Raw genomic sequence first — 26,266 nt, 5'->3', positions numbered from 1 at the left:
CACCCTGCCTGGCCCAGCCCCCTGCCTCTTCCACACCCAGCCCCACTACCTCACACACCTGGCCTGGCCCAACCCCCCTCACTGCACTTCTAGCCCAGCCCCCTGCCCCTTCCACACTCAGCCTAGGGTGACCAGATGTCCCGATTTTATAGGGACAGTCCTGATTTTTGGGTCTTTTTCATATAGAGGCTCCTATTACCCCCCACCCCCTGTCCTGACTTTTCACATTTGCTGTCTGGTCACCCTAACTCAGCCCCACTATCTCACACACCCTGCCTGGCCCAGCCCCGCTCACTGCACTTCTAGCCCAGCCCCCTGCCTCTTCCACACCCAGCCCCACTACCTCACACACCCTGCCCGGCCCAGCTCACGTCACCCCACTCCTAGCCCTGCTCCTTCCACACCCTGTCTACCTCACTCCCCTCAATACCCTATCCTCTGCCCCACTCCCCCCACACCAGCTCAGCCCTGCCCCATTCCCCCACTTGCCCTGCCCAGCCCACCTCACTCCCCCCTCCTACCCACCCCACCCCTGCACAGCCTACCCCACACCTTGCCCTTCGCAGCTCTACCGCCCCACTTCCCCCTCACACACCCAGTCTGCCCCACACCCTGCCCAGTTCTCCCACCTCACTCCTCCCTGCACCCAGCCTGCCCCACTCCCCCCACCCCCTGACCAGCCTTTCTGCCCGACTCCCCCCACACCCAGTCCCCTCACACCCTATCCTGCCCCAGTTCCCCCACACCCTGCCCAGCCCTCCTGTCCTTGTCCCCCTATCCTGCTCCCCCTACACCCTGACCACTCCACTTCCCCCCATCCATTTCAGATCAGCCTCCTCCACCCTTCCCTGAGCGGACAGTGCTGCGTAGCCCAGCACTGCGGGCAAGGCAGGGGCTAGCTCGCCTCTGGAGGGCCCTGATAAACGTACAGCAGCTGGCTCTTCTTTGTGCTGCGGGCACCTGCCAGCCCTGCTCTAGCATCAGCGCAGCCTATGCCTGGGGCTGCCCACCCTGAGAGAGCAGGCCCATTCCTCTGCAGGGCCCAGGATAGCACCTGTATGTGCCCCTTCCACCCTACCCTGGGTCCCTGCTGAATGGACTCTCCTTCCCATGCCTGGCACCAGCTCATCAGCCTGCACAGCATGAGGAAGGTCACTTTCATGGAGCTGAGATGCTTACCCTGCCATGCCAGCATGAGGACACACAAGTTCAGGAAGCCATACTAGTCCAGCAGCTAGTTTCTCTTGCCATTTGGAAGCTGGCTACCCTAATCTGCTACAGGCAGGTCAACTATCAGTACTGTGGTGGAGGTTGGTATGGCCAGTGGTTTCCCCAGGAATTGAAATTAGGGTGGGTGTTTGAATTTATGGGGGCGGGTGTCAGGGCCAATGAGGGGTGAGACTGTGAGGGTGAAGGTGGGCTGTATGGCACCATAGTAAAAACTGAAAAATGTTTCATGACCATTTTATTAGATTTAACTCATGTTTTAAAATCATCTCACAAATTAAAGTATCAGAGGGGGTAGCCATGTTAGTCTGGTTCTGTAGAAGCAGCAAAGAATCCTGTGGCATCTTATAGACTAACAGACGTTTTGCAGCATGAGCTTTCGTGGGTGAATACCCACTTCTTCGGATGCAAGACAATTTACACAAATTAAAGTTGGCTAATCAAGCCTTCTGTGAAGCATCACGTCTACATCCTTCTTGGTTTCTTGTTATAATTTTGCAAAACTCTGTTAATGAACTTCTTGAATGCAATGTGTTCATCTTTGGTGGCTTCTCGTGTGTCCAGTACTTCCATTCCTTCAGTTGATATGCTCATTAGTTCATTCACATGATCAGGCAGAAGGCGACTTCTTTCAGAACACAAAATTCTATTCAGTGATGAAAAAGAATGCTTAACTGTAGCTATTGTGACTGGGAGTAGCAAGAGATGAATTCCTACTTCTTTCATCCCAGGAAACAGAACACAAAGATGGGGTCGAGCCACTAGTGATGATAAAAAAAGAAGCTTAAGTCAAATCTTCATTCATTCGTCATATGATATTCCACTCCGTGTTCAAATTCTCTAGTCTGTCCTGATCACATGGCAGCCCCATTGCTGGTAGTGCCTCACTCCACTCAACTGTTGGTGTTTTATAGGACAGGCATCTGTAAAAGCTACGTAGAGGTTGAGTAGAATCTAGAAGTCACCGTTGTACATTTTTAAGAATCAAGTCTGTACTTTTTCAGTTGTCTTAAACACTTCTTGTCTTCTTCACTTAAGGATTCAATATAAATGCCTTCATTAGTCAACTTCTGGACAGAAGTTTTTGCTTTTTCCAGTACTTTTTCAATGGATGGCTCTCTGATTGATCCAAATGTAGCTTCTATTGCTGGACAAAGATCTACTACTGTTGTAGCAGATGCCTGGATGGCATTGTTTAATGACCTAGGTGGTTTCAACAGTAGACTTACGAGAGAGAGAGAATGGCAATAGTCTTCTCTGAATGTAGTAGCAAAAGTAATCCACCAGCCTCACTACTTAGATCCATATAATCTTGGTAGATACTTTCCAAAGCCAGTAATAACGGCTGGAGTAATTTTAAGACAACAGACAAGGATCACTCATGAGAAATCCAGTGGGTTTTCCCAGGTTGGACTAATTTGAACATCAGTCCCAGTGTATCTTCTATATTTTCCAAGATATTTAGTCTTTTTGGACTCTTGCTGAAAAAAGAATATAATGAAGACATTAAATTGATAGCTTTTTAAATGTGTTTTGAAGATTCTGCAGCTCGTACTAGTGCTAGTTGGAGTAGATGGCCTCTGCAGTGTGTATAGGAGAGATTAGGGTTACACTTTTCTCTGAGCAAAGCTTGTACTCCACCATGTCTTCCAGAGAAGTTTGCAGCTCCATCAAATGCACAAGCAGCCATCTGTTTGGGGTCCAATTGACAAGCATTTAACTCTTCTAAGATGTGGGTTGTCACAGATGCAGCCGATGTGTCTTAACATTGGCCTCCAGTTTGTAGTGTGTGGTATCTCATGCTTAAATAGAAAGTAGGATGCCAGAGCCATGTTTGTTTGCATGAACTGTGTTGTGTCTCCAGCATTCTTAACAGACTCATTAAGTACTTCTAAAATTGGTTTTGAAAGTGGGCTTATGAGGCTTTCTGCATGTTGATGCACTCCAGAGGCCTGGTGTTTTGCAGCCTTTTCATGTAGTTTGTCAGCACTGGCTTTGCTGATCGGTTTGACAAACCAAGCGCCTCCACTTTTACCAGTTATAGCATTGGGAAGCTTTCCTTCTTTGTAAGCTTGTTTCAAGAAGTGCACCAGTAGCCATCTTTTGTAACTTCAATAAATGGGAACACTTTGACCGACAAACATCGGGAACTGCCTTTAGGTTTTGGAGACACTGTTTCTTCAGTAGGTAGCTGTATTTGTGCTTCAGGCTGGTCGGATGTAGATATACCACTTGAACCTTCAGATGACATGTTGATATATTCTTGGTTTTTTATGTGTTCTTCATCTTGGTTTGTTTTTGAGGCCTTTGAGTGGAAAAATTGTTGTATTTTTTGTCTTTTCATTTTCACTTTGACCTGCAACATATAAAAGAGATATGAATAAAGTAAATGTTTTGTTAGGATAATACAAATTTAACATAAGGATAATGCAAGTTACACCAAAACACATAGCAGGTCTAGATTTCTAAAAAAATATAATTATTTTTTTTAAATGTATTTAATTTAAATTGACTTTTGAAAAGTAAGCCATCATGGGATAAGAGGGAAGACCACTCGTGGATCAGTAACTGGTTAAAAGATGGGAAACAAAGGTAAGGAATAAATTATCAGTTTTCAGAATGGAGAGAGATAAATAGTGGTATCCCTGATGGGTCGGTACTGGGACCATTACTGTTCAACATATTCATAAATGATCTGGAAAAATGGATAAACAGTGGGTTGGCAAAATTTGCAGATGATACAAAACTATTCAAGATAGTTAAGTCCCAGGCAGACTGCGAAGAGTTACAAAGGGATCTCACAAAACTGGGTGACTGGGCAACAAAATGGCAGATGAAATTCAATGTTGATAAATGCAAAGTAATGCACATTGGAAAACAATCTCAGCTATACATACAAAATGATGGAGTCTGAATTAGCTGTTGACACTGAAGAAAGAGATCTTGGAGTCATTGTGGATAGTTCTCTGAAAACATCCACTCAAGGTGCAGCAGCAGTCAAAAAAGCAAACAGAATGTTGGGAATCATTAAGAAAGGGATAGATAAGACAGAAAATATCATATTGCCTCTATATAAATCCATGGTACGTGCACACTTTGAATACTGTGTGCAGATCTGGTCACCTCATCCCAAAAAAGATATATTGGAATTGGAAAAAGTACAGAGATGGGTAACTAAAATGATTAAGGGTATGAAACAGGAGGTGAGATTAAAATAACTGGGAATTTTCAGCTTAGAAAAGAGACGACTAAGGGGGGGATATGATAGAGGTCTATAAAATCTTGACTGGTGTGAAGAAAGTGAATAAGGAAATGTTATTTAATCCTTCACATAACACAAGAACTAGCAGTCACCCACTTAAATTAATAGGCAGCAGGTTTTAAAAAAAAACAAAAGGAAGTACTTCTTCACACAACATAAAGTCAACCCGTGGAACTCTTTGCCAGGGGATGCTGTGAAGACCAAAACTGTAACAGGTTTAAAAAATAGAACTAGATAAATTCCTGGAGAATAGGTCCATCAGTGGCTATTAGCCAGGATGGGAAGGGATGCAACACCATGCTCTGAGTGTCCCTAGCCTGTTTGCCAGAAGCTGGGAATGGGCAACAGGGGATGGATCACTTGATGATTATCTGTTCTGTTCATTCCCTCTGAAGCACCTGGCCTTGACCACTGTCAGAAGACAGGATACTGGGCTATAAGGACTGTTGGTCTGACCCAGTATGACCATTCTTATGTAAAAAAATAATTATTATAATAAAAATGTTTAGTACAGAAACTCCCCAACATAATGACCTCTCAAGATAGCAATGATGTGAGATAACAACCTTGGCAAATAATGCATTTTAAAAATCTTGGCCTACTAGGAAACATATTTATATAACAAGTATCAGAGGGGTAGCCGTGTTAGTCTGGCAAAGAATCCTGTGGCACCTTATAGACTAACAGACGTTTTGCAGCATGAGCTTTCGTGGGTGAATACCCACTTCTTCACCATTCCCAGTCACAAATCTAGCATTCTGGAGCAAAGTCACTAAAATATAGTCCAACAAACAAATGTTTATTTAACGTTCCCCTCACTTTTCCCTCCACCGCACCCCACTCACTGGTGGTGTCCTTGGTCAGTGGAGACTCAGAGTTCAGAGGTGCTTTCACGTGAGTACACCTTCCAGGTGGGGGGCAAGAAGGCACCTTGCTCGTTCCTCCAGCTGCTCACTGTTTGCCCTGGTCACTGCTGTTTGTTGTGCCACTGTTCACTCCACCACTCTGTTGCCAATGGCCCTGCGCAGTCACCTTCTGCTGCCACCTGCCACTGTGACCTCTGTGAGTTGGTCTCTTGAGGTTCCACCAGCTCTCAGTGATTTCAGCTGAGCTCTCAGTGCGGGAACCTCACTGCTAGTGCAGTCTGGGCTGTCTCTTCCACAGCAACACTGTTCCCACAGCAGGACTAAGCACTTAGACCTGATTATCAGTTTGATTTCAGCTGCAGTGGTCACTTAACAGAACAAAAGACTACCGTATTTATCGGCGTATAACACGCACAGGCGTATAACACGCACCTTCATTTTAAGGGGGAAATTTCAGGAAAAAAACTTAAATTTCAAATAAAGGACTTTGAAGCAAAATAAGGGTAGCTCAGAACTTGTTTTATTAATATTATTACCACTTATAAGGTAAATAATGTAAAAGGACAGTAAAAAAGGCCGCTCGGGGGCTCGGGCCGGGCCGGGCCGCGCCGCTCGGGAGGGGGCGGGGGCTAGGGCGGTGCTCCGCGGGTTAGGGCCGCTCGGGGGGGGGGACGGGGACGGGGTCTCGGGCCGCTCGGGAGGGGGGCGGGGGCTAAGGCGGCTCTGGCCGGGCCGCTCGGGCGGGGGGGGGGGGCGAGGGCCCGGGCCGGCGCGGGGAGGGGGGGAGGACAGGGTCTCGGGCCGCTCTGGAGGGGCGCGGGGGCTAAGGCGGCTCTGGCCGGGCCGCTCGGGGGGGGGGCGGGGGCTAGGGCCAGGGCCGCTCAGGGGAGGGAGGGAGGACGGGGTCTCGGGCCGCTCTGGAGGGGCGCGGGGGCTAAGGCGGCTCTGGCCGGGCCGCTCGGGAGGGGGGCGGGGGCTAGGGCCAGGGCCACTCGGGGGAGGGAGGGAGGACGGGGTCTCGGGCCGCTCTGGAGGGGCGCGGGGGCTAAGGCGGCTCTGGCCGGGCCGCTCGGGAGGGGGGCGGGGGCTAGGGCCAGGGCCGCTCGGGGGAGGGAGGGAGGACGGGGTCTCGGGCCGCTCTGGAGGGGCGCGTGGGCTAAGGCAGCTCGGGCCGGGCCGCTCGGGAGGGGGCTAGGGCCGGGCCGCGCCACTCGGGAGGTGGGGGCTCGCGCAGGCCGGGGCTCGGGGCTCAGGCCCCGCCGCTGGGGGGGGGGAGAGGGCGGGGGCTCGGGCCGCTGGGGGGGGGGCTAGGGCCGCGCTGCTCGGGAGTGGGGCAGGGGCTAGGGCGCCGCTCCGCGCCGCTGGGGCGGGGGCGGCGCTTTTCTTTTCTGCCTGGGGCAGAAATCCTAGAGCCGGCCCTGTTAAGGTTATATCGGCGTATAACACGCACACATCATTTGCCCCCTATTTTCAGGGGGAAAAAGTGCGTGTTATACGCCGATAAATACGGTATCTATGGAGCCTAATTGCTCTGTCTTTAAACAGTGGAGAGGGACAGGTCCCCACCCTCTCTCTTCATGCCCTCAATCAGCACAGGCTAAGTACAGTTCTACTGCCCTTTACTCATACAATAAGAACAACAACATTTCATATCCTCCCACCCCCCGCATTCAAGTGATTTGTAACCCAGCCCTAGCCAAAATCTATCACTTGGGCAACACAGCTCTGTTTGCTGGATACATAGGTAGATTAGGTGTGAATGTAAATACAATCTGGTCCTGAAGCCTTTCCCCCCAGCCCCGGCTCACCACTAGCTATTAGGGAGAGTTCATTAGACTTTGCTTACAAATCATCATTTGAAATTATTAGGTTGGCCAACATCACAGAAATGAATGCACTGACATTGTCATAAAAAACAACAGCTGTATAAAGAAGCTAGTCTCTGTTCATATTTTTCAAATCTATTATACTTTTTCAGATACACATATTTTATCATACACTGTATATGCTTTTAAAGTGTGTATTAATGTTTCAATTTAAATTTCCAAACAGTCACTAAATTGGCATGTAACCAGTTCACAAAACTGGGAGGGGGGAGGGCTGGGGAAATTCAGGGGGTGGGTTGTAGGGAAATCACTAGGTGAGGCAAATATTACTGTGGTTTACCAACAGGTAGTAGACATAGCTAATGTACCCAAAATAGAATCAAAGAAGTGCAGGACTGGAAGGGACCTCAGCAGGTCATTTAGTCCAGTTCCCTGCAGTTACGGCAGAACTATTATCTAGACCATCCCTCACAATTGTTTGCCTAACCAGTTCTTAAAAACCTCCATTGATAGGTATTCCACAACCTCCCTTGGCAATTTGTTCCAGTGCTTAACTAGCCTGACAGGAAGTTTTTCCTGATGTCCAACCCTTGCTGTAGTTTAAGGCCACTGCTTGTCTTATTCTCGGAGGTTAAGCAGAACAACTTTTTACCCTTCTTTTAACAACCTTTTATGTACTTGAAAACTGTTATGTCCACCCTCAGTCTTCTCATTTCCAGACTGAACAAACTCTTTTTTTTTTAAATTTTCCCCTCATAGTTCATGTGTTCTAGACTTTTAATCATTTTTGTTGCTGATCTCTGGACTTTCTCCAATTTGTCCACATATACCCAGAATTGGACACAATACTCAAGCTGAGGCCTTATCAGCACAGAGTAGAGTGGAAGAATTACTTCTTGTGTCTTTCTTACAACACTCCTGCTAATACAGCCCGGAACATAGGCGCCGACTTCCCCTCTGCCCTGTGGGTGCTCGACCCACCCCACCCCTGGACCTGCCCCTGCCCCACCCTTGCCCTGCCCCAATTCCACCCCCAAGTCCCAGCTCCTGCCCTGCCTCTTTACCGCCTCCTCCCTTGAGCGCACCACATCCCCAATCCTTCCCCTCCCTCCCAGAAAGTCCTAAGCGCTGCCAAACAGCTGTTAGGCAGCAGGCAGGAAGCGCTGGGAGGGGGAGGATGAGGGTATGGGGGCGGGGTGATCTTGGCTGCTGGTGGGTGTGGAGCACCGGCTAATTTTTCCCTGTGGGAGCTCCAGCCCCTCAGCACCCACAGAGTCGGCGCCTATGGCCCAGAATATTTGCTTTTTTTTTTTTTTGCAACAGTGTTACACTGTTGACTCCTATTTAGCTTGTGATCCACTTAACCACCAGATCCCTTTCCACAGTACTCCTTCCTAGACAGTCATTTTTCATTTTGTATGTTTCTCCAGTTTGTCCAGCTCATTTTTAATTTGAATGTTATCCTTCAAAGCACTTGCAAACCCTCCCAGCTTGGTATTGTCCTCAAACATCATATACTCTCTATGCCATTATCTAAATCATTTATGAAGATACTGAACAGAACTGGACCCAAGACCGATCCCTGTGGGACCCCATTTAATATGCCGTTCTAGTCTGACTGTGAACCACTGATAATTACTCTCTGGGAATGCTTTTCCAACCAATTGTGCACCCACGTTATAGTAGCTGCATCTAGGCTGCATTTCCCTCGTTTGTTTATGAGGAGATCATGGGGGACAGTATCAAAAGCCTTACTAAAGTCAAGATATACCACATCTACCACAAGGCTTGTTACCCTGTCAAAGGAAGCTGTTAGGTTGGTTTGACATGATTTGTTCTTGACAGATAAATCCATGTTGATTGTTACATATCACCTTATTATCGTCTAGGTGTTTACAAATTTATTGATTATTTGCTCCATCATCTTTCTGGGTACTGAAGTTAAACTGACTGGTTTGTAATTCTCCAGGTTGTCCTTCTTTCCCTTTTTATAGATTAGCACTATATTGGCCCTACTAGATTAGCTGGATTTGAAATAATAGTTTCCTGAATGGAGCTGGGTCATCAGTGGCACGTGTGCCTATAGTTTGCCCACTACAAGCAGTGCATGATTGTCAACTGGAAAGGCTACTACTCCGTCATTCTGCAGATCGTGGTCAGTACCACTGTTACTTTTAGGGGTCTCCACTTAGTTTTTACAGTCCTGGCTTATGAAACCAAACCCTGATGGCAGAAGACTGTTTAGAGACACTAAGCCATTACAGGATGGTGGAAGAATGTACAATAGAACCTCAGAGATGCCTTGGGAATGGAGGTTGTTCGTAACTCTAACTCTTAATAAAACATTATGGTTTTTCTTTCAAAAGTTTATAACTGACCATAGACTTAATACAGTTTTGAAACTTTACTATGCAGAAGAAAAATGCTGCTTTCCCTTTTTTTAGCAGTTTACATTTATCACAGTACTGGACTGTATTTGCTCTTTTTTTTTGGTCACTTCTGCTGCCGGATTATGTACTTCTGGTTCCAAATGAGGTGTGTGGTTCACTGGTCAGTTCATAACTCTGGTGTTTGTAACTCTGAGGTTCTACTGTATAGGCAAGATAGCACTGCCTACAAAACTATGGGGATCCCCTATGCCCAATCCCATAGTAGCATGGTATGCAGTACAACATCTGCAAGGATAAAGGGAGAGAGTTTTGCCAGGAATAGGCTCAAGCCACAACTGGTTAGCAGGCCTAATATAGGAAAGCAGAAAGTGCATTTGTCATCACTCCGGCTGGATGGTGGCAAGTAAGAGACATAAGCGATGGTGGGTGTACCTGTAGCATCACACCACCTGGTGACATTATTGCAGAAATATGATAAGCTATGTATTGTTACAGAATGCAGATCGCTGTATTTGCTATTGCTTGTAAGCAATTATAAGAGTTTGATACTTTATTAAAAACTTTGGATAAGCCTCCTGCCTCCTCTTTTCCCAAGCACTCACACTAGTTTAGTGTACAACAAACCTTTATTAAAAATTAATACCAAACCCTCTATTTAGAGTTATTACAGGCATCCCAGCCAGAGGTCAAACATGCATAGGTGCTGACTCCATGGGTGCTCCAGGGCTCATGAGCCACAATGTTTTGTCTTTGTATGTGATAAATTTATTAAAGATGTCAGTTGGAAGTTATTTTGCCTTAAACTGACAGTTTACAATGGCACCAGTAGGTCAGGAGCCATGTACATGGCAGTGAAACCGGAATGCGGAATTATTAGACCCTGTATATACCGTGTATACTGTGTAGTGTACTTTAGTATACTGTGATTCACAATTAAGTAATGGATGTGAGTAGGGCCAAATTTGTGTTGAAAATCAACAGTGAGGAACCTTCAGGAACCCAAAGTGCTTCAGCAAATACGGTAGAATCTGCTGCAACAGTGGACAATCTGACTGCTGAATCTGCTACCAGTAGTTTTGATACATATGAGAGCAAACAAAACACTAAAGAAAAATGAAGCAAAGGGAGATCTTTTCAAGAGAGTTGGGGTGGGGGTGCAGTATAAATGGTTAAAATATGGTAGTGTGAAGGATTGTGTTTTCTGCTCTGTTTGCTGCAAAGCAACTATGGCTAGACATTCTCTCCAATGTACAAGTAGAGATAAAGAATCATTAGCAGCTTTTGTGAATAATGGGTTTGGCTCATGGAACAAAGCATTAGAAAGGTTTTCATCCCATGAAAATTCTTCTGTACACTAAGCTGCAGCTCAGAATGTATCTGCATCTGAAAAAGGAGAATATGTAGATAGCCTTATGTCAGCAGGCAAAAAACCTGATCAGCATGCAAGGATCTCGTTGCTGAAAATTATAACTTTATTGCAGTTTTTAGCAGCACAGATAGTGGCCTTTCACGCAGATGAAAATCTGAATTTCATTCAATTGCTACATTTGCATGCTGAAGATGTACCTAAACTTAAGAGATGGCTACAGCAAACGTCTTATAAATGGATGTCTCATGAAATCATCAATGAAATACTCACCCGATGTCAAATGATGTGCTGCAAAAGCTATGCACGGTTGTACAAGAAAGTGTTTACTACGCACTTATAATTGACGAAACAGCAGATAGTTCTGTTAAAGAGCAAGTATCCATCTGTTTCAGGATTGTTAAAGATGATTTTTCTGTTGATGAGCTTTTCTTTGGATTTTATGAAACACTTCTTACCGATGCTAATACGCTCTTTACTATAGTGAAGGATGTACTGCTCCAGTTCAGTTTTGACATTAGAAAATGTTGAGATCAGTGTTACAATGGGGCTGCAAATGTCAGTGCAGCAGTGTATTGTCTGGCATACAAGTTAGGACCAAGCAGGACGAACCAAGAGCTGTGTATGTACACTTTATGGCACACTGATTAAACCTGGTTGTGAAAGATGTGATGCAACAAATACAGCCTGTTCAGAACTTCTTATCTCTAATGCATGAGTTGATTGGTTTTATCCAGGGGATGCTCTATGTATTTTGCCACCCCAAGCATGGCAGTCAAGCAGCTTTCGGTAGTGTACCTGCGGGAGGTCTGCCAGTCCCGCGCCTTCAGCATACCCGCCGCAGGACCAGCGGACCTCCCACAGGCCCGCTGCTGAAGGCTGCCTGACTGCTGCCCTCACGGCAACTGGCAGGCTGCCCCCGCGGCTTGCCACCTCAGGCACGCACTTGGTGCCTGGAGCCGCCCCTGGTTTTATCAGAAGCTCTCCAAAAAAGCTGGCCAGCTTTGAGACCTTACAAGAAGCGGAAGCTCCTGCTGCTCAATGTCTTTGCTTTTCCTGCCCCACCAGGTGGTGTCTACATGCTACATGCCTGAGATCAGTGGCTTCAAATTACGGTATGCTGCTGACCTTGTTGGAGGAAATTGACAGCACTTGTTTCTCTGATACTGGAGGAAAAGCATGTGGATTTGCTACTCGACTTCATAAGTTTGAGACATTTTTCAATCTGCAACTGGTTCTACTTATTCTTGACCAAGTAGAATTGATTAACACGAGTCTACAGAAGATCAGCCTGAATTTTCAGGAAGCACAAAGAATGATTTTTCCTCTGAGACACTTCAGCTATTGAGAAACAATGGTTTTGAGGATCTGTGGAAAGAGGCTTCTGCAAAGGATGAACAGCTGGATCTTGAGGAACCCTGCCTGCCTAATGTAAGGAAAGCATTGAGGTGAACTGATGAAGGAAACAATGCCCATGTTTTTGCTGCACCTATGGATGTGTATTGAAAATTATTTACTGAAGTTTTCAATCCTGTAATGAGGAGTCTTGACTTAAGATTTGAATCTGACACAAATGGAACAGTTTGCAACTAGCAGTGAGATGGTTAAAGTCGAACAAGTGCAGAGCTTCACGTGCAGCATCATTGCAAAGTAGGTGGCTTAGAGCTACACATAAACATGGGTTTAAGATTTGTCTGGTGATAATAGGGTTGTCAAGGTTCCTTCCCCACTTTGAACTTTAGGGTACAGATGTGGGGATCCGCATGAAAGACCCCCTAAGCTTATTTACCAGCTTAGGTTAACAATAAGATGCCAAGCGTGTTCCAAATCTTAGGGGAGACCCACTTGGAACTCTGCCTTCCCCCAAATATTTCCCAAGTCCGTAACCCCCCCCTTTCCTGGGCAGATTTGAGACTAATTCCTCCCCCCGCCAAGTCATTACACCCCTTTTCCTGGGTAGGCTTGAGAGTATACCCTCACCAATTAGTCTTGGTGAACACAGATCCAAAACCCTTGGCTCTTAAAACAATGAAAAATCAATCAGGTTCTTAAAAGAAGAATTTTATTAAAAGAAAAGGTAAACTTCATCTCTGTAAAATCAGGATGGAAAATAACTTCACAGGGTAATCAGATTCAAATTGCCCAGAGGAACCCCCTCTAGCCTTAGATTCAAAGTTACAGCAAACAGAAGTAGCCCCTCTAGCAAAAGGAACATTTACGGGTTGAGAAAACAAAGATAAAACTAACATGCACTGCCAGGCTGTTACTTACAAGTTTGAAATATGAGAGACTTGTGCAGAAAGATTTGGAGATCATGGATTGATGTCCAGTCCCTCTTAGTCCCAAGAGTGAACACCACCCAAAAACAAAGAGCACAAACAAAAGCCTTCCCCCCCTCAAAGATTTGAAAGTATCTTCTCCCCTTATTGGTCCATTGGGTCAAGTGTCAGCCAGGTTACCTGAGCTTCTTAACCCTTTACAGTTAAAAGGATTTTGCTTCCTCTGGCCAGGGGGATTTTATAGAATTGTATACAGGAGGGTTGTTACCCTTCCCTTTATAGTTATGACAAGGGTGGTTTGGGGTCATCCCTGGGTAAGAGCCTGGGGTTAAGACTGCAGTGAAGACATACCCTTACTTTCCCCTCCAGCTAAGGTTCATTAAAGTGTCCTCAGTATCAAACATTCCCCCCAACTCTTGTCCTAAGTCTTATCACAGATCAGACATCATTTAGCCATGACCCTCCAAGCACCCTTCACCCTGCCCTGACAGCAGTAAAGAGCAATCCAGGTGATCCATGGAATAAGCTTTTAAGATGTCACATTTGACATCCTAAATCACTAGTTCTTTCTGAAGACTTAGGTCATTAGCATTTATCACCTAGATCACAAAGCACTAAGATAAGGAAGTAGCTGTGAGCTGGTAGCAGTGTTCTCAGCAGAGGGCCCTAGACTCTAGTACTCACTTCCCCTGCTAGTACTGTACTAAGGAGCCCCATTTTTAGGCTTCCAGGGCACAGTACCAGCATCACAGATTGAGGCTTTTGCTCAAGGGTGGTGTTGAAGCATCTATCTGGAAAGCATGTTCGCTAGTTTGGTATTAGTATTTGATGGGCACATTTTAAACACTGAAGATTAAATCCTAAAATATCTGCATCAATAAAGTTCAGCATATTGGTCTTGTAATGAGTCAGTCCCAAGGTCTGACAAACCACCACCACCACCCCCCGCCCCCATCGTAGCCATCCTTTGAGAGCTCTTGCATGTTTGACCATTGAACAGGGAGAGAAGACTCCTCTGGACTGGAAAACATGGAGAATATTTTAGCAGAACTATTGTACCCATGGAAGAGCCCCTCTGCTGCAGACTCTGTGGTCTCAGATATCCTCTTGCAGGATGAAAAGTAGTCTCTCCTAGGAAATATGGACAGTCAAATGACACCCAGTGCTTAATCTCAGATTAGTTACCAGTTACATAGACACAGCTGGTGACCCTGAATGTTTCTAAGTGAAACATAAGATGTTACAAATAGGATAATGCAATTGCAGTACAAGCTTTCCCTTTGTTTTAGTGTTGTTACCAGGACAACAAGTTTTACACAGTCTGGAGGGGCAGGGAAGAGAAGGCAGGATATGTCACACACTTTCCCCTGATTTGGGGTTACACAGCAATGGGAATCCAGCTCTTGATGTAAGGACTTTTACAATTGCTCACTGAAAGCAAGTCACTGTTTTCACTAGTGATATTGACACCTATGCGAGTTCAATAGCATGGGACCAGGCTGCCCTCTGGTGTATGTGCACCAAACTGACTCACCAGCAGGGATAATAAAGCGTAGATTGTCCTACTTTCATCTCTTCAACCTGTGACAATCTTTATTTCCCTGCTCCTATAAATTGTGTAAGATACCCCATATTATTTTGAAAATAAGATTCTGACATCTAAGAGAGAAAGTGCTGTTCTTGACAGTTTTCTTTCAGTTTTCAAACATGCCATATCGGGGTAGTCAAGGTCCAAATTTCTTGATCAAAGTATAGTCAAGGTCCATACTCCAGAAAAAAATAATAAGAAAACTATGATAATAAGTAGTAAATAAAAAGATTTTGGGGTCCATTCAAAAGCATCTGGCGGTCCAGATTTGGCCCACGGTCTGCCTGTTGACTACTCCTGTATATGATTTCATGTCCTATAAGCCTACACATCACTGACATCACATCACATGGTTTACAGGATGGGATAATCTTTTCAAGTGTTTTACTTGTAAATGAAGAGATTTTCATTTTGCAGACTTACATAATCATTAATACTATTTCACACATGCTTTAAATATTTATACACCAATTAAAGTGATACAGAAATACAGAATGTTTCAGGGGACTGGAAGCAGGCTAGAGATGCTCATTTTTAAGTGACCAGTTCAGTTCCAGTTCTTTCTGGTAGTGACTGGAAGTTGTAGCCATCTGACCACTCTTCAGTAATCATTTCCTATCTTAGTGGCCAAGTGTTCACATTCTACACAAACCCACCATATGTGCCAAAGTCATAGAGCAATTTGTGAGCTCAGATCTGGATTTAAGCTTCTACAGCCCCAGATCTCACATTTCAAGTCCTTTTACAGAATCAAAAGAAACCAGTAAAGTAAGAAGTAGGCCTTATCACCTCTCAATCTTATGTCAGGTGGAACCATAGGACTCTTATGCCCTTTCTGTGGCATGAGGTAATGTGCCATAATACTGTTACTTGCAGGCAGATTGAACAAGGTAAATTGCACTATCAGGTGTACTTGTGCCTCCATTTTCCCTCACTGCTCCACAGTCTCCTGGTATGATACTTTTCCATCTCAGTTTCTTCTTTGAGTGGTTGGGTGACACGGCCTTCTGGCCAAACAAAGGGTACCTCTTTTCTGGGGTAAGGAAACTGAATCCATGCAATGTTCCTTTTGACCCAGGGGAATTAAACCATGAGGCTTCTTTCCCACCCTGAGACTATACAGTTGGTCTTTCTGGGCTTCAAGCCCACACTGCACCAATTGTCACAGAAGTTTCCTTCATCTGCATTCACCACAAAGCCACTGTTTTCATACCTCTATCCAGGGCTCACATGGCCCTTTATCCAAAGCACGCTCGCGGACACACACAGCGGGTTCCATTGCCCCCTTGTCACCTCTAGGCTGCCTGCCCAGCTATTTCCAAGCTCTGGTTCACAGACCTTTCAGACTTCTGCACCAGCTGAGAGTGCTATTGCTGCACCCAGATTCTTATTGGGGGTGGGACCTTTCACTACTCTTTCCTCTTCCCTGGCCTCTCCAAGGAGAAACTTCCAGGTACTCCCTAGGTGTATGGTCCCAGCCCCCTTGCCCAGCAAGCCTTGCTTCCAACCTGCAATCCCCCATTCTGTGAATTCTAGTCCCCTTGAGGGCCAGCGGACCATGTAACAGACAAATAACTGTGAATCCACAGAAGGCAGCATGAAGAGAAGAGAGATGTGTTGGTGTCATTAGGCATGACTCTAGGTAACTCAGGAGGGTGGAAAACCACAGTGTCAATGAAGCCTTTCTGTAGTAGGCCTGAATGAACTAAAGTCACTCCATGTCTGACCAAAGTGCTTCCATGTTTGAACTTTAATCGACCTAACAGGCCAGCAACAGAGAAAGGTTATCAGTTGCAACACCTGTACCAGAAGGTAATAATGAGGCCTGCAATAATGAGGCCTGCTTGCTCCTAGCTAAGGGGCAAAATAACAGATCAAAGAAAATAAGACAAGATAACAGTTCACAGAAGAGTTTCTAACGAGCTAAATTGTCAGATGCCAAGTATGACTTAACTGCTTAATGTAATTGCTACCGCAAAGTGTATTTGCTACATGGGAATGAAAGGTGAGGAGTGGGGGGGGGGATAGAAGAGGCTTAGGCCTTGTCTACACTACAAGACTATTTCGAATCTACTTAAGTCGAATTTGTGGATTCGACCTTATGAAGTCGAATTTGTGTATCCACAGTAAATACACTAATTCGAATTTCTGAGTCCACAGTAACGGGGCTGGCGTCGACTTTGGAAGCGGTGCACTGTGGGAAGCTATCCCACAGTTCCCGCAGTCCCCGCTGCCCATTGGAATGCTGGGTAGAGCTCCCAATGCCTCCTGGGGGAAAAATGTGTCGACGGTGCTTTTGGGTAACTGTTGTCATTGAACCGTCAATCACGCCCTCCCTCCCTGAAAGCGCCAGCGGGAAATCTGTTCGCGCCCTTCTCTGGTCGGTTACAGCTCGGACGCCACAGCACTGCGAGCATGGAGCCCGCTGCGATCATCGCTGCACTTATGGCCGTTGTCAACTCCTCGCACCTTATCGTCCACCTCTTCCACAGTCAGCTGCTGAGAAATCGGGCGAGGAGGCTCCGGCAGCGCGGTGAGGACAGGAATTCACAGAGTGGCGCAGACCTCTCACAAAGCAGGGTACGCCGCGCCGTGGAGATCATGGTGGCAATGGGTCAAGTTCATGGTGTGGAACGGCGATTCTGGGCCCGGGAAACAAGCACGGACTGGTGGGACCGCATAGTGCTGCAGGTCTGGGATGAATCACAGTGGCTGTGAAACTTCAGGATGCATAAGGGCACTTTCCTTGAACTCTGTGACTTGCTGTCCCCTGCCCTGAAGCGCCAGGACACCCGGATGCGAGCAGCCCTGAGTGTGCAGAAGCGAGTGGCCATAGCCCTCTGGAAACTTGCAACGCCAGACAGCTACCGGTCAGTAGCGAACCACTTTGGCGTGGGCAAATCTACCGTGGGGGTTGCTGTGATTGAAGTAGCCCACGCAATCATTGAGCAACTTCTCTCAAAGGTAGTGACTCTCGGAAACGTCCAGGACATCATAGATGGCTTCGCCGCGATGGGATTCCCAAACTGCGGTGGGGCTATAGATGGGACTCACATCCCTATCCTGGCACCAGCCCACCAGGCCAGCGAGTACATTAACCGAAAGGGCTACTTTTCAATGGTGCTGCAAGCACTGGTAGACCATAGGGGACGTTTTACCAACATCTTCGTTGGGTGGGCGGGCAAGGTTCATGACGCGCGTGTGTTCAGGAACTCTGGTCTGTTTAAACGCCTCCAGGCAGGTACTTTCTTCCCGGACCACAAAATAACAGTTGGGGATGTGCAGATGCCTACAGTGATCCTCGGGGACCCAGCCTACCCGCTAATGCCCTGGCTCATGAAGCCCTATACAGGCGCCTTGGACAGAGAGAAGGAACTCTTCAACTACCGGCTGAGCAAGTGCAGAATGGTGGTGGAGTGTGCTTTCGGACGTCTCAAGGGGAGATGGCGGAGCTTACTGACTCGCTCGGACATCAGCGAAAAGAATATCCCCTTAGTTATTGCTGCTTGCTGTGTGCTACACAATCTCTGTGAGAGCAAGGGCGAGACCTTTTTGTCCGGATGGGAGGTTGAGGCAAATCGCCTGGCTGCAGTTTACGCTCAGCCAGACACCCGTGCCGAGAGAATATCCCAGCGGGAAGCGCTGTGTATCCGGGAGGCTTTGAAAGCAAGTTTCCTCGGAGAGCAGGGTAACCTATGACTCTCCACTTGCTTTCAAGAGAAACTGACCCTGGGCCCAGGGCCGTCCTTAGGCATAGGCAGAATAGGCAGCCGCCTAGGGCACCACTAGATCTGGGGGCACCGCTCTGCCGGGAGCCGGGACAGACGGGAAGCAGTGGAGCATGTAAGAGCAGGCTGCTGGGTCCTAGAGAGAGCCGAATGCAGCACAGTCTGAGGGAGGGGATTGGCTGCTGGGGTCTCTGGGAAGGGGAGGGGGTAGGGGTTGGGGAAGGAGCTCACCTGTGAGTGTGACTCTTTCCCCCCGCTCCCCGCTGAGGTGAGGTGAGGCAGGCTCTGCAACCAGTATCCTTTGTTGTCCCCCATAACATCCATTCTTCTCCCCCCCTGCCCCATGGAGCACCCCCTCCTTTCTCCCTCCTCCCCAGGAGCATCCCTCTCTCTCTCCTCCCTCCCCTCCGTCAGGGCTGGGTTGGGTGAAGTGCTGGGGGGTAGGTGGGGGGAGGAGGCTGGCTGGCTGCCTGCCGAGGAATGAAAGTGAAAGTAACTCACTTCCTCGGCCAGGATTGGAATGTCACACAGGGCTGGGCTGGGGTTAGCCAGATGTGTGAAAAATCAGGACAGGGGGTTGGGGTAGGGTGACCAGATGTCCCTATTTTATAGGGCCAGTCCCAATTTTGGGGTCTTTTTCTTATATAGGCTCCTTTTACCCCCACCCCGTCCTGATTTTTCACACTTGCTGTCTGGTCACTCTAGGTGGGGGTAATTGGTGCCTATATAAGACAAAGCCCCAAATATCGGGACTGGCCCTATAAAATCAGGACATCTGGATCTGGGCACCCTAGCTGGGGAGCGCCTCTCCCCCAGGCTGGCAGCTGCCAGCGATCCACTTAATCCGGGGGGAGCTACACAGGGCAGGATGAGCTGCTGTGGCTCCATGGGTGACCTGTCCCTGAGATCAGATGCTGTGCTAACTTCACCATGGTCCGTAAGGCTGGTGGTGGTGCCCATTGGCGTGTGATTGAACCTGAAGGTTTGCTGCTGCTGTTGCCTCTGCACCCCAAGAGGTGGATTTTGGGGTCTACTGCAGCTGTTGGACCAGCAGGCTGGGGGGTGAGCCAAGCATGAAAGCAGTACTGTGTTGCCATTTAGATTGTCATTTAACAACTTTGTTTGCCAAAAATTCTTGCTAACAATCCTGAATCCAATTTCAATATTTTTTTTTAAAAAATCAATATCTTAGCCAAAAACAGAAAATTAAGTTGTTGACAATTATTAGTGACAGGTTTGGTTTGAGGCAGGGAGTGGGCCAGTTTTCATCAGAGAAACAAAAAATGTTGACTGACTTTCCTATAGCCTCTTACTCCTGATAAGAGCCCTCCAACAACTGTAATATGCTCATCTCCTTACTAGCGTATAAAGCAGGGGTCGGCAACCTATGGCACACATGCCAAAGGTGGCAGGTGAGCTGATTTTTGATGGTACGCAGCGGCAGGCTGAGCGGCTCAGCCCATCACTGCTCTGGGGTTCCGGCTGCTGCCCTATTGCCAGCTGGGATACCGGCCGTCGGCCCCACTCAGCACCTGCTGCTGGCCTGGGGACCCCCAAGGAACCCCAGGCTGGCAGCGGGCTGAGCAGGCCGGCTGAACCATTCAACCTGCTCTCAGCTTGGGGTTCCATTCACTCAGCCGGCAGTGGGCTGAGTGGGCTGGTGGCGGGCTGAGCAGGGCCGGTGGAGGGTTGAGTGGCTCAGTCTGCTGCCAGTCTGGGGTGCCGGCAGCACTCAGCCTACTGCTACTCCGGGGTTCCGGCTGCCAGCCCCTTGCCAGTCAGGAGCCCAGCCGCCGGCCCCACTCTGCCTCCTGCCAGCCTGGGTGAGCAGAATCCCAGGCTGGTAGCGGGCTGAGGGGGGTTGGCAGCCAGGATCCTGGCTGGCAGGAGTTGGTGGTCAGAACCCCAGACCAGCAGCGGGCTGAGCAGGGCCTGGGATCCTTGTCTAGGGTTCCAGCCACCAGTCCCGCTCAGCCCGCTGCCGGTCTGGGGTTTCATTTACTCAGCTGGCAGTGGCCTGAGCAGGACCGGTGGCCAGGACCTCAGATAATAACAATAGTTTATTTATATAATATAGACATAGAGAGATACCTTCTACAAACGTTAAAATGTATTACTGGCACGAGAAACCTTAAATTACAGTGAACTTGGCACACCACTTCTGAAAGGTTGCCGACCCCTGGTATAGACTGATCATATGTTGTACTAAGATTCTCCTGCTTTTTTTTTTTTCCTGTGAGTCAGTATAGCTTTTGCCAGCCCAGAAGTTGGGCAGCCAATGTTTTATGTTTTCACAATGTTTTCTCCAACTTTCATAAAGTAAATACATAGTTAATGAGTTAAAAAGGCCAGGGACACTTCCTTGTGAAGAATCTGTACAGCAGATCATGCTAGAGCTGTGAAAATGTCAGTTTTTGATGGAACTTTAGAGGCAGTGATTTATTATGTATTTTATCATGTGAATGTGCTGCTATTGCTAATGTCTTTCCAAACAAAAATAAGGTAGAATAGGACTTCTGTAACATTTCTGTGCTACCTTAATCTAGATGAGATGATTCTGTGCTGACTTCATTTTGGTCACTTTGTGCTTTACCTAGCAGTAAAACTAGGGTTATATTTTCCCACTGTTTGGAAACCCAGCTTATTAAACTGATTTTGCAGCCAAAAAAGCCAGAAAGATTGCTTTTAATTAAAAACAAATCTTTGTTTCAATACCTCTTCATATAAATTTCCAATAAAATTTTGACAAATTAAAAAAATTATATTATTTGCATCATTCTGTCAAATCAGAATTTTTTCTATAGTGCTACTTCTTTAGTGCAAGTGCATCAGCATTACAGTGTGCTTAAGTTAAACTGGTTTTAATAACGTGAATGTGGCAAGTTTTCCAATACTGTATGCTTATATTTGTGTTGCTAAGAGCAGATCAGGCACAGGGGCACCAGTTTAATAATCTCGCCTAGGGCACCAGAAATCCTAAGGACGGCCCTGCCTGGGCCTGTGTCTGTATGTGTCGATTTCGATCTGCGGTTACATACCCCGTTCTCCAAGTTTCCCCCACTTCCAAAGCACGTTTTAAAGCAAATTAATTGTAACACTCATTATTAATAAATCTTTGTTTTACTTTGCATTTCTGTTCAGGTGTTGAAACATGGACGCATACTGTGCTGGGCACGGTGTGCACTGATGTACAGACCGCTTGTTCCATAGAGGAATGACATCCTCCTGCTCCTACATAGGTCTCTGGGGTGGGGGACGGTTGCAAGTGGTTGTGCATGAAGGGGAGGGTTTGCAGGAAGGGGTGGGTTTGCAGGAAGGGGCGAGTGGTGCCTTCTTTGGATAGGGGTTTGGATGACGGCAGTGGGCTGCGGGTTTGGGCGTAGGAAGGGGTGAGGGGTGTGGGGGAAGGGTGAGTATCTGTCCGTGGATGAGGGCTCTTGTTGGGGCTCAGGGCAGCGGAGAGGCTCGTTGCTACGGTGGAAGTGCATGGTAAGGGCAGCGTGCCTTAACATTAAGGGGGTGGCAGGCGCTAGGACCCTGGACAAGCATACACATCACAGAATGACCTGGGGCAGCATACACCACACAGAGTGACCCTGGTGCCTACTGACTGCAGTGTGTGTGTGCCCTGCAGTTGATCATGCCCCCAACTCTGTACCCTGGTAATGTAGGCTATACCGTGCAATTATAAATCCCCTCCCCCCCCATACACAAAAAAATCCTCTGACACGAAAGACGTGACTGAAACAGTGAATAACAGCAAACAGCTTTTAATAATCTAATACACAGTGGGGGGATGAAACTTGGATTTGGGACTGGGTGAGCCTGTAAGGGAAGCACTTCTACAAATTTATAGCATGAGAGGTGTGTGGTACATTAGCGCTATGCAGTGGTGCAGTGACAGTTCTCACAGCCCCTACCGCCCCTCCGTCTTGTACTTTTGGGTGAGGGGGGGGCAGGACTTCTTGGCAGGGGAGGGCGGTTGCAGATACACTGCAGGGGGGCTCTGTCCTCCTGCCTGCGGTCCTGCAGAACATCAACAAGGCGCCGGAGCGTGTCCGTTTGCTCCCTCATTAGCCCAAGCAGTGTTTGAGTCGCCTGCTGGTCTTCCTGCCGCCACCTATCCTCCCGTTCGATGTGTGTGTGATGCTGTTGACATAGGGTCTCCCTCCACTGTCTCTGCTCTGCCGCCTCGGCTCTGGAGCAGGCCATCAGTTCCGCGAACATCTCGTCCCTAGTCTTTTTCTTTCGCCGCCTAATCTGCGCCAGCCTCTGCGAGGGGGATGCCGGGGCAGTACGGGAAAGAGCCGAAGCTGTGTGATGGGAAAAGTAAGTGATTTCCTTGAACAGATACATGTTTGCGAACAGTGAACACAATCTAGTCAGTTTCTCTGAACAAGACCATACAGGGCAACAAGTCTCACGAGATCTCAGGACAAGTTCGAGATTTCGGAATACGCTCTCATTGGCTGCGGCATTGCACAGGAGAGCGGACAAGTGGGGAGAGACAGCTGAATCCATCTAGCAGACAGTCCTGGTAAGCCTTACAGTACATTCTGCTTATCAGTTAATGGAAACTGTGCCCTCCCGCTAAAGGCAATCTGGAAATCATATACTCTGACCCTTTTCCAGCCACTCCCGCCAGTGCACGGGAAAGATCAATGTATGCTTTTCCTATGTGGCCTACAACACGTGGCTGTTAAGCGAGGGTCATTGTTATGCAAAGTAAAAGTCAACCATTCACAACAGTAACAATACACTAATTGCCCTAATTAGATGCAGCATTTCATGAACGAGATCACCCTGAGGCGGGTCCCTCGGAGTCACAAAGAGCGGATGCTAAGGGAAGCCCTGCAGAGACCAGGACCATATGCGGCCATGCTTGTGGAGGCGATGATTCCCATGTACATAAGGATGTCCTGGCGCGGAAGAGTGTGCTTCCACGGAGCACCCAACAAGGCACCTCTCCCCAGGAACCTCCTGCGGAGGCTTTTCGAGGACCTCTATGAGACCTTTGTTGAATTGTCCCTGGAGGATTATTGTTCAATCCCTATATGTGTGGACCTACTTTTCATATAGTTTTTCATTGAAAATTTTATATATAGTATTTCTATTTTTTTATACCTGTTTTATAAAAAATAAATGTTTACATGTTTATAGCACTTACCGCCTGATCCTTCCCCTGATTCAGAGTCCGGGTTAACGGCCGGGGAGGGTTGGTAGGGGATCTCTGTGAGGGTGATGAAGAGATCCTGGCTGTCAGGGAAAGCGGTATTGTGTTTGCCGTCACCTGCGCCGTCCTCCACAGACCCTTCCTCATCTTCCCCATCGGCGAACATCGAGGAGGAACTGTCCAGGTTCACTATGCCATCCACTGAGTCCACGGTCACTGGTGGGGCAGTGGTGGCAGACCCACCTAGAATGGCATGCAGTGCCTCGTAGAAGCGGCATGTCTGGGGCTGGGCTCCGGAGCGTCCGTTTGCCGCTCTGACTTTTTGGTAGCCTTGTCTCAGGTCCTTGATTTTCACGCGGCACTGCATTGCATCCTGGCTGTATCCTTTCTCTATCATTGCTTTGGAGACCTTCTCGAAGGTCTTTGCATTCCGCTTGTTGGAGCGCAGCTCCGACAGCACAGACTCCTCGCCCCACACACCGATCAGATCCAGGACTTCCCGGTCTGTCCATGCTGGGGATCTCTTTCTATTCTTGGATTGGCCGGACTCCTCTGCTGGAGAGCTCTGCATCGTTGCAGGTGCTGCGGAGCTCGCCCCGATGTCCAGCCAGGACGTCAGATTCAAAGTGCCCAGACAGGAAAAGGAATTCAAATTTTCCCGGGTCATTTCCTGTGTGGCTGGTCAGAGAATCCAAGCTCGGACTGCTGTCCAGAGCGTCAACAGAGTGGTGCACTGTGGGATAGCTCCCGGAGCTACTAAGTTCGATTTGCATCCACACCTAGCCTAATTCGAGCTAGCCATGTCGAATTTAGCGTTACTCCACCTGTCGGGGTGGAGTACCGAATTCGAACTAAAGAGCCCTCTAGTTCGAATTAAATGGCTTCCTGGTGTGGACGGTTGAGCGGTTAGTTCGAATTAATGCTGCTAAATTCGATTTAAAGTCCTAGTGTAGACCAGGCCTTAGTTAAAGTTATGTATAAAAAGAGAAAAAGCTGCTTGTAGCTGGGTGCTTGATTTGAGACGTGTCTGTCTCCTAGCATCCCGCTTTGAGATCTCAAATAAACTTTGTCTGCTTCTCCACCTTGGTGTGTTTATTGGAGCGAAGCACACCGGGCAACGAACCACTGTTGCTGACCTTGGGCACTCTGTGCTGGCAACAGATGCTCAAGTCTCCTTTAAGCATAGGAAGCCTGACAAAGCCCTGCTGGAAAGAGTAGGCAGGGCATAACCCAGCAAAGTGAGAAGGGTAACACAGACACAGGTTTAGAGTTTTGAATGTAAGTGACTAAAGTCAAGCTACTAATTGAAAGCAACCTATTCTTAAAGGCAACGAGCATGACAAAGGCCAGACTATTTTTATTTTAGGGCCTAACATAGACTAGCTTTGAATATTTGAGTCAAGGCTTTTGAAAATTATGCCAATGTAGTCATTTCTTACCTTGCTCTGTTTAACAGTGCTAGTATTGTGGTCCCAAGACGACTCTTCAGGTACCACAGAAACATAAAACTTACATCTCATTTTGTTTTGCAGCGGATAGTTGTCAGATGTAATCAGTGTGTAATTTACCAATCCCAGGTATTTTTTTCACCTATCCACAATTCCGTTTCATTTGGGAGTGAGAGAGTCACCTTCTACCACGATGTTCTAAGGTTGGAATGGCAGGAAGTTTGATTTAAGGAAAGTAAGGTCACTTTAAAATGAGAGTTTATGCCAAGGGATACTGTGATGAGGTTGGGGGAGGGGTGCACCAAGCCATGCCAGAGAATCAGGGCCCCTCTGCCTTCTATGTATTGCTAAAAGGGGAATAGAGATCCCCTGTGGGGAGGAAATTGAGCACTATTACTTTATTTCCCCCTTTCCCTTGCAGCAGTTCCAGTGAGAACGGAGGATGAGACACAGCAATTCCTGTGACTGAGGAGAAAGCACTACAAGAGAGTTCAAACAGAGAAAAGCTCAAGAGAGTTCAAACAGGACTCAGGTCCTGACTGCCTATTTATGCTAGTGCATTGCTGTGCCAGAACTTATCTGTGCTTCCACTGGGGAGGAAAGTCTATCAATGTCCCCTTCATTCAGGCCATTTTATTGCACTCTTCCCCTCAAGCCATTTTGTTTGCTAGTAATGATTCAGAAAGAGCGTTGTTTCCTCCAACACACAAGAAGATATAATATTTCCAATATCTACAGAACAGGGCCTGGGAAAGCTTTCAAGGGTAAGAGTGTAGCTTAAGAAAAGATATATATCACAGCAGGTGGTTAGTATTCTGACTGATCAACCACCTTAACTACACTGTGAAAAGATGGTCAGTTCAAAGTTAGCAGATACTACACAGGTGGCGGATACGCAGTCTTCAGTATGAGTTTTGTCATTAAATATGTCTCTCTCCCACCACATTGCCAAAGAGCATGATTTATGTTATGCAAAGTCACAGCAAAAACAGAGGTTTAATCTTCAAGGTGGTTTTCCAACTACCTAAGAACATCAAACAGCACCCAAAAAACAGTACGGAAAACCAACCCCTATGCCAATTCAGCCTTACAACCCTCTGAAGACTTAAAAAA

At 47.3% G+C, this 26,266-nt stretch overlaps 1 long non-coding RNA gene across 1 annotated transcript; it reads left to right on the top strand.

Annotated features, from left to right (window-relative positions):
* Positions 1–927: 927 nt before the first annotated feature.
* Positions 928–25,664, top strand: LOC123377126. Its single transcript, XR_006582098.1, has 3 exons — positions 928–1,310; positions 12,006–12,587; positions 25,575–25,664. It is a non-coding gene; the product is annotated as an uncharacterized LOC123377126 (long non-coding RNA).
* The last annotated feature ends 602 nt before the right edge of the window (positions 25,665–26,266 follow it).

This window comes from Mauremys mutica, chromosome 9, assembly GCF_020497125.1.
Source record: "Mauremys mutica isolate MM-2020 ecotype Southern chromosome 9, ASM2049712v1, whole genome shotgun sequence".
In the NCBI taxonomy this organism is placed as follows: Eukaryota; Metazoa; Chordata; order Testudines; family Geoemydidae; genus Mauremys; species Mauremys mutica.
Note: the sequence above shows the minus strand (reverse complement) of the source record. Positions and strands in the feature narration are given on the sequence as shown.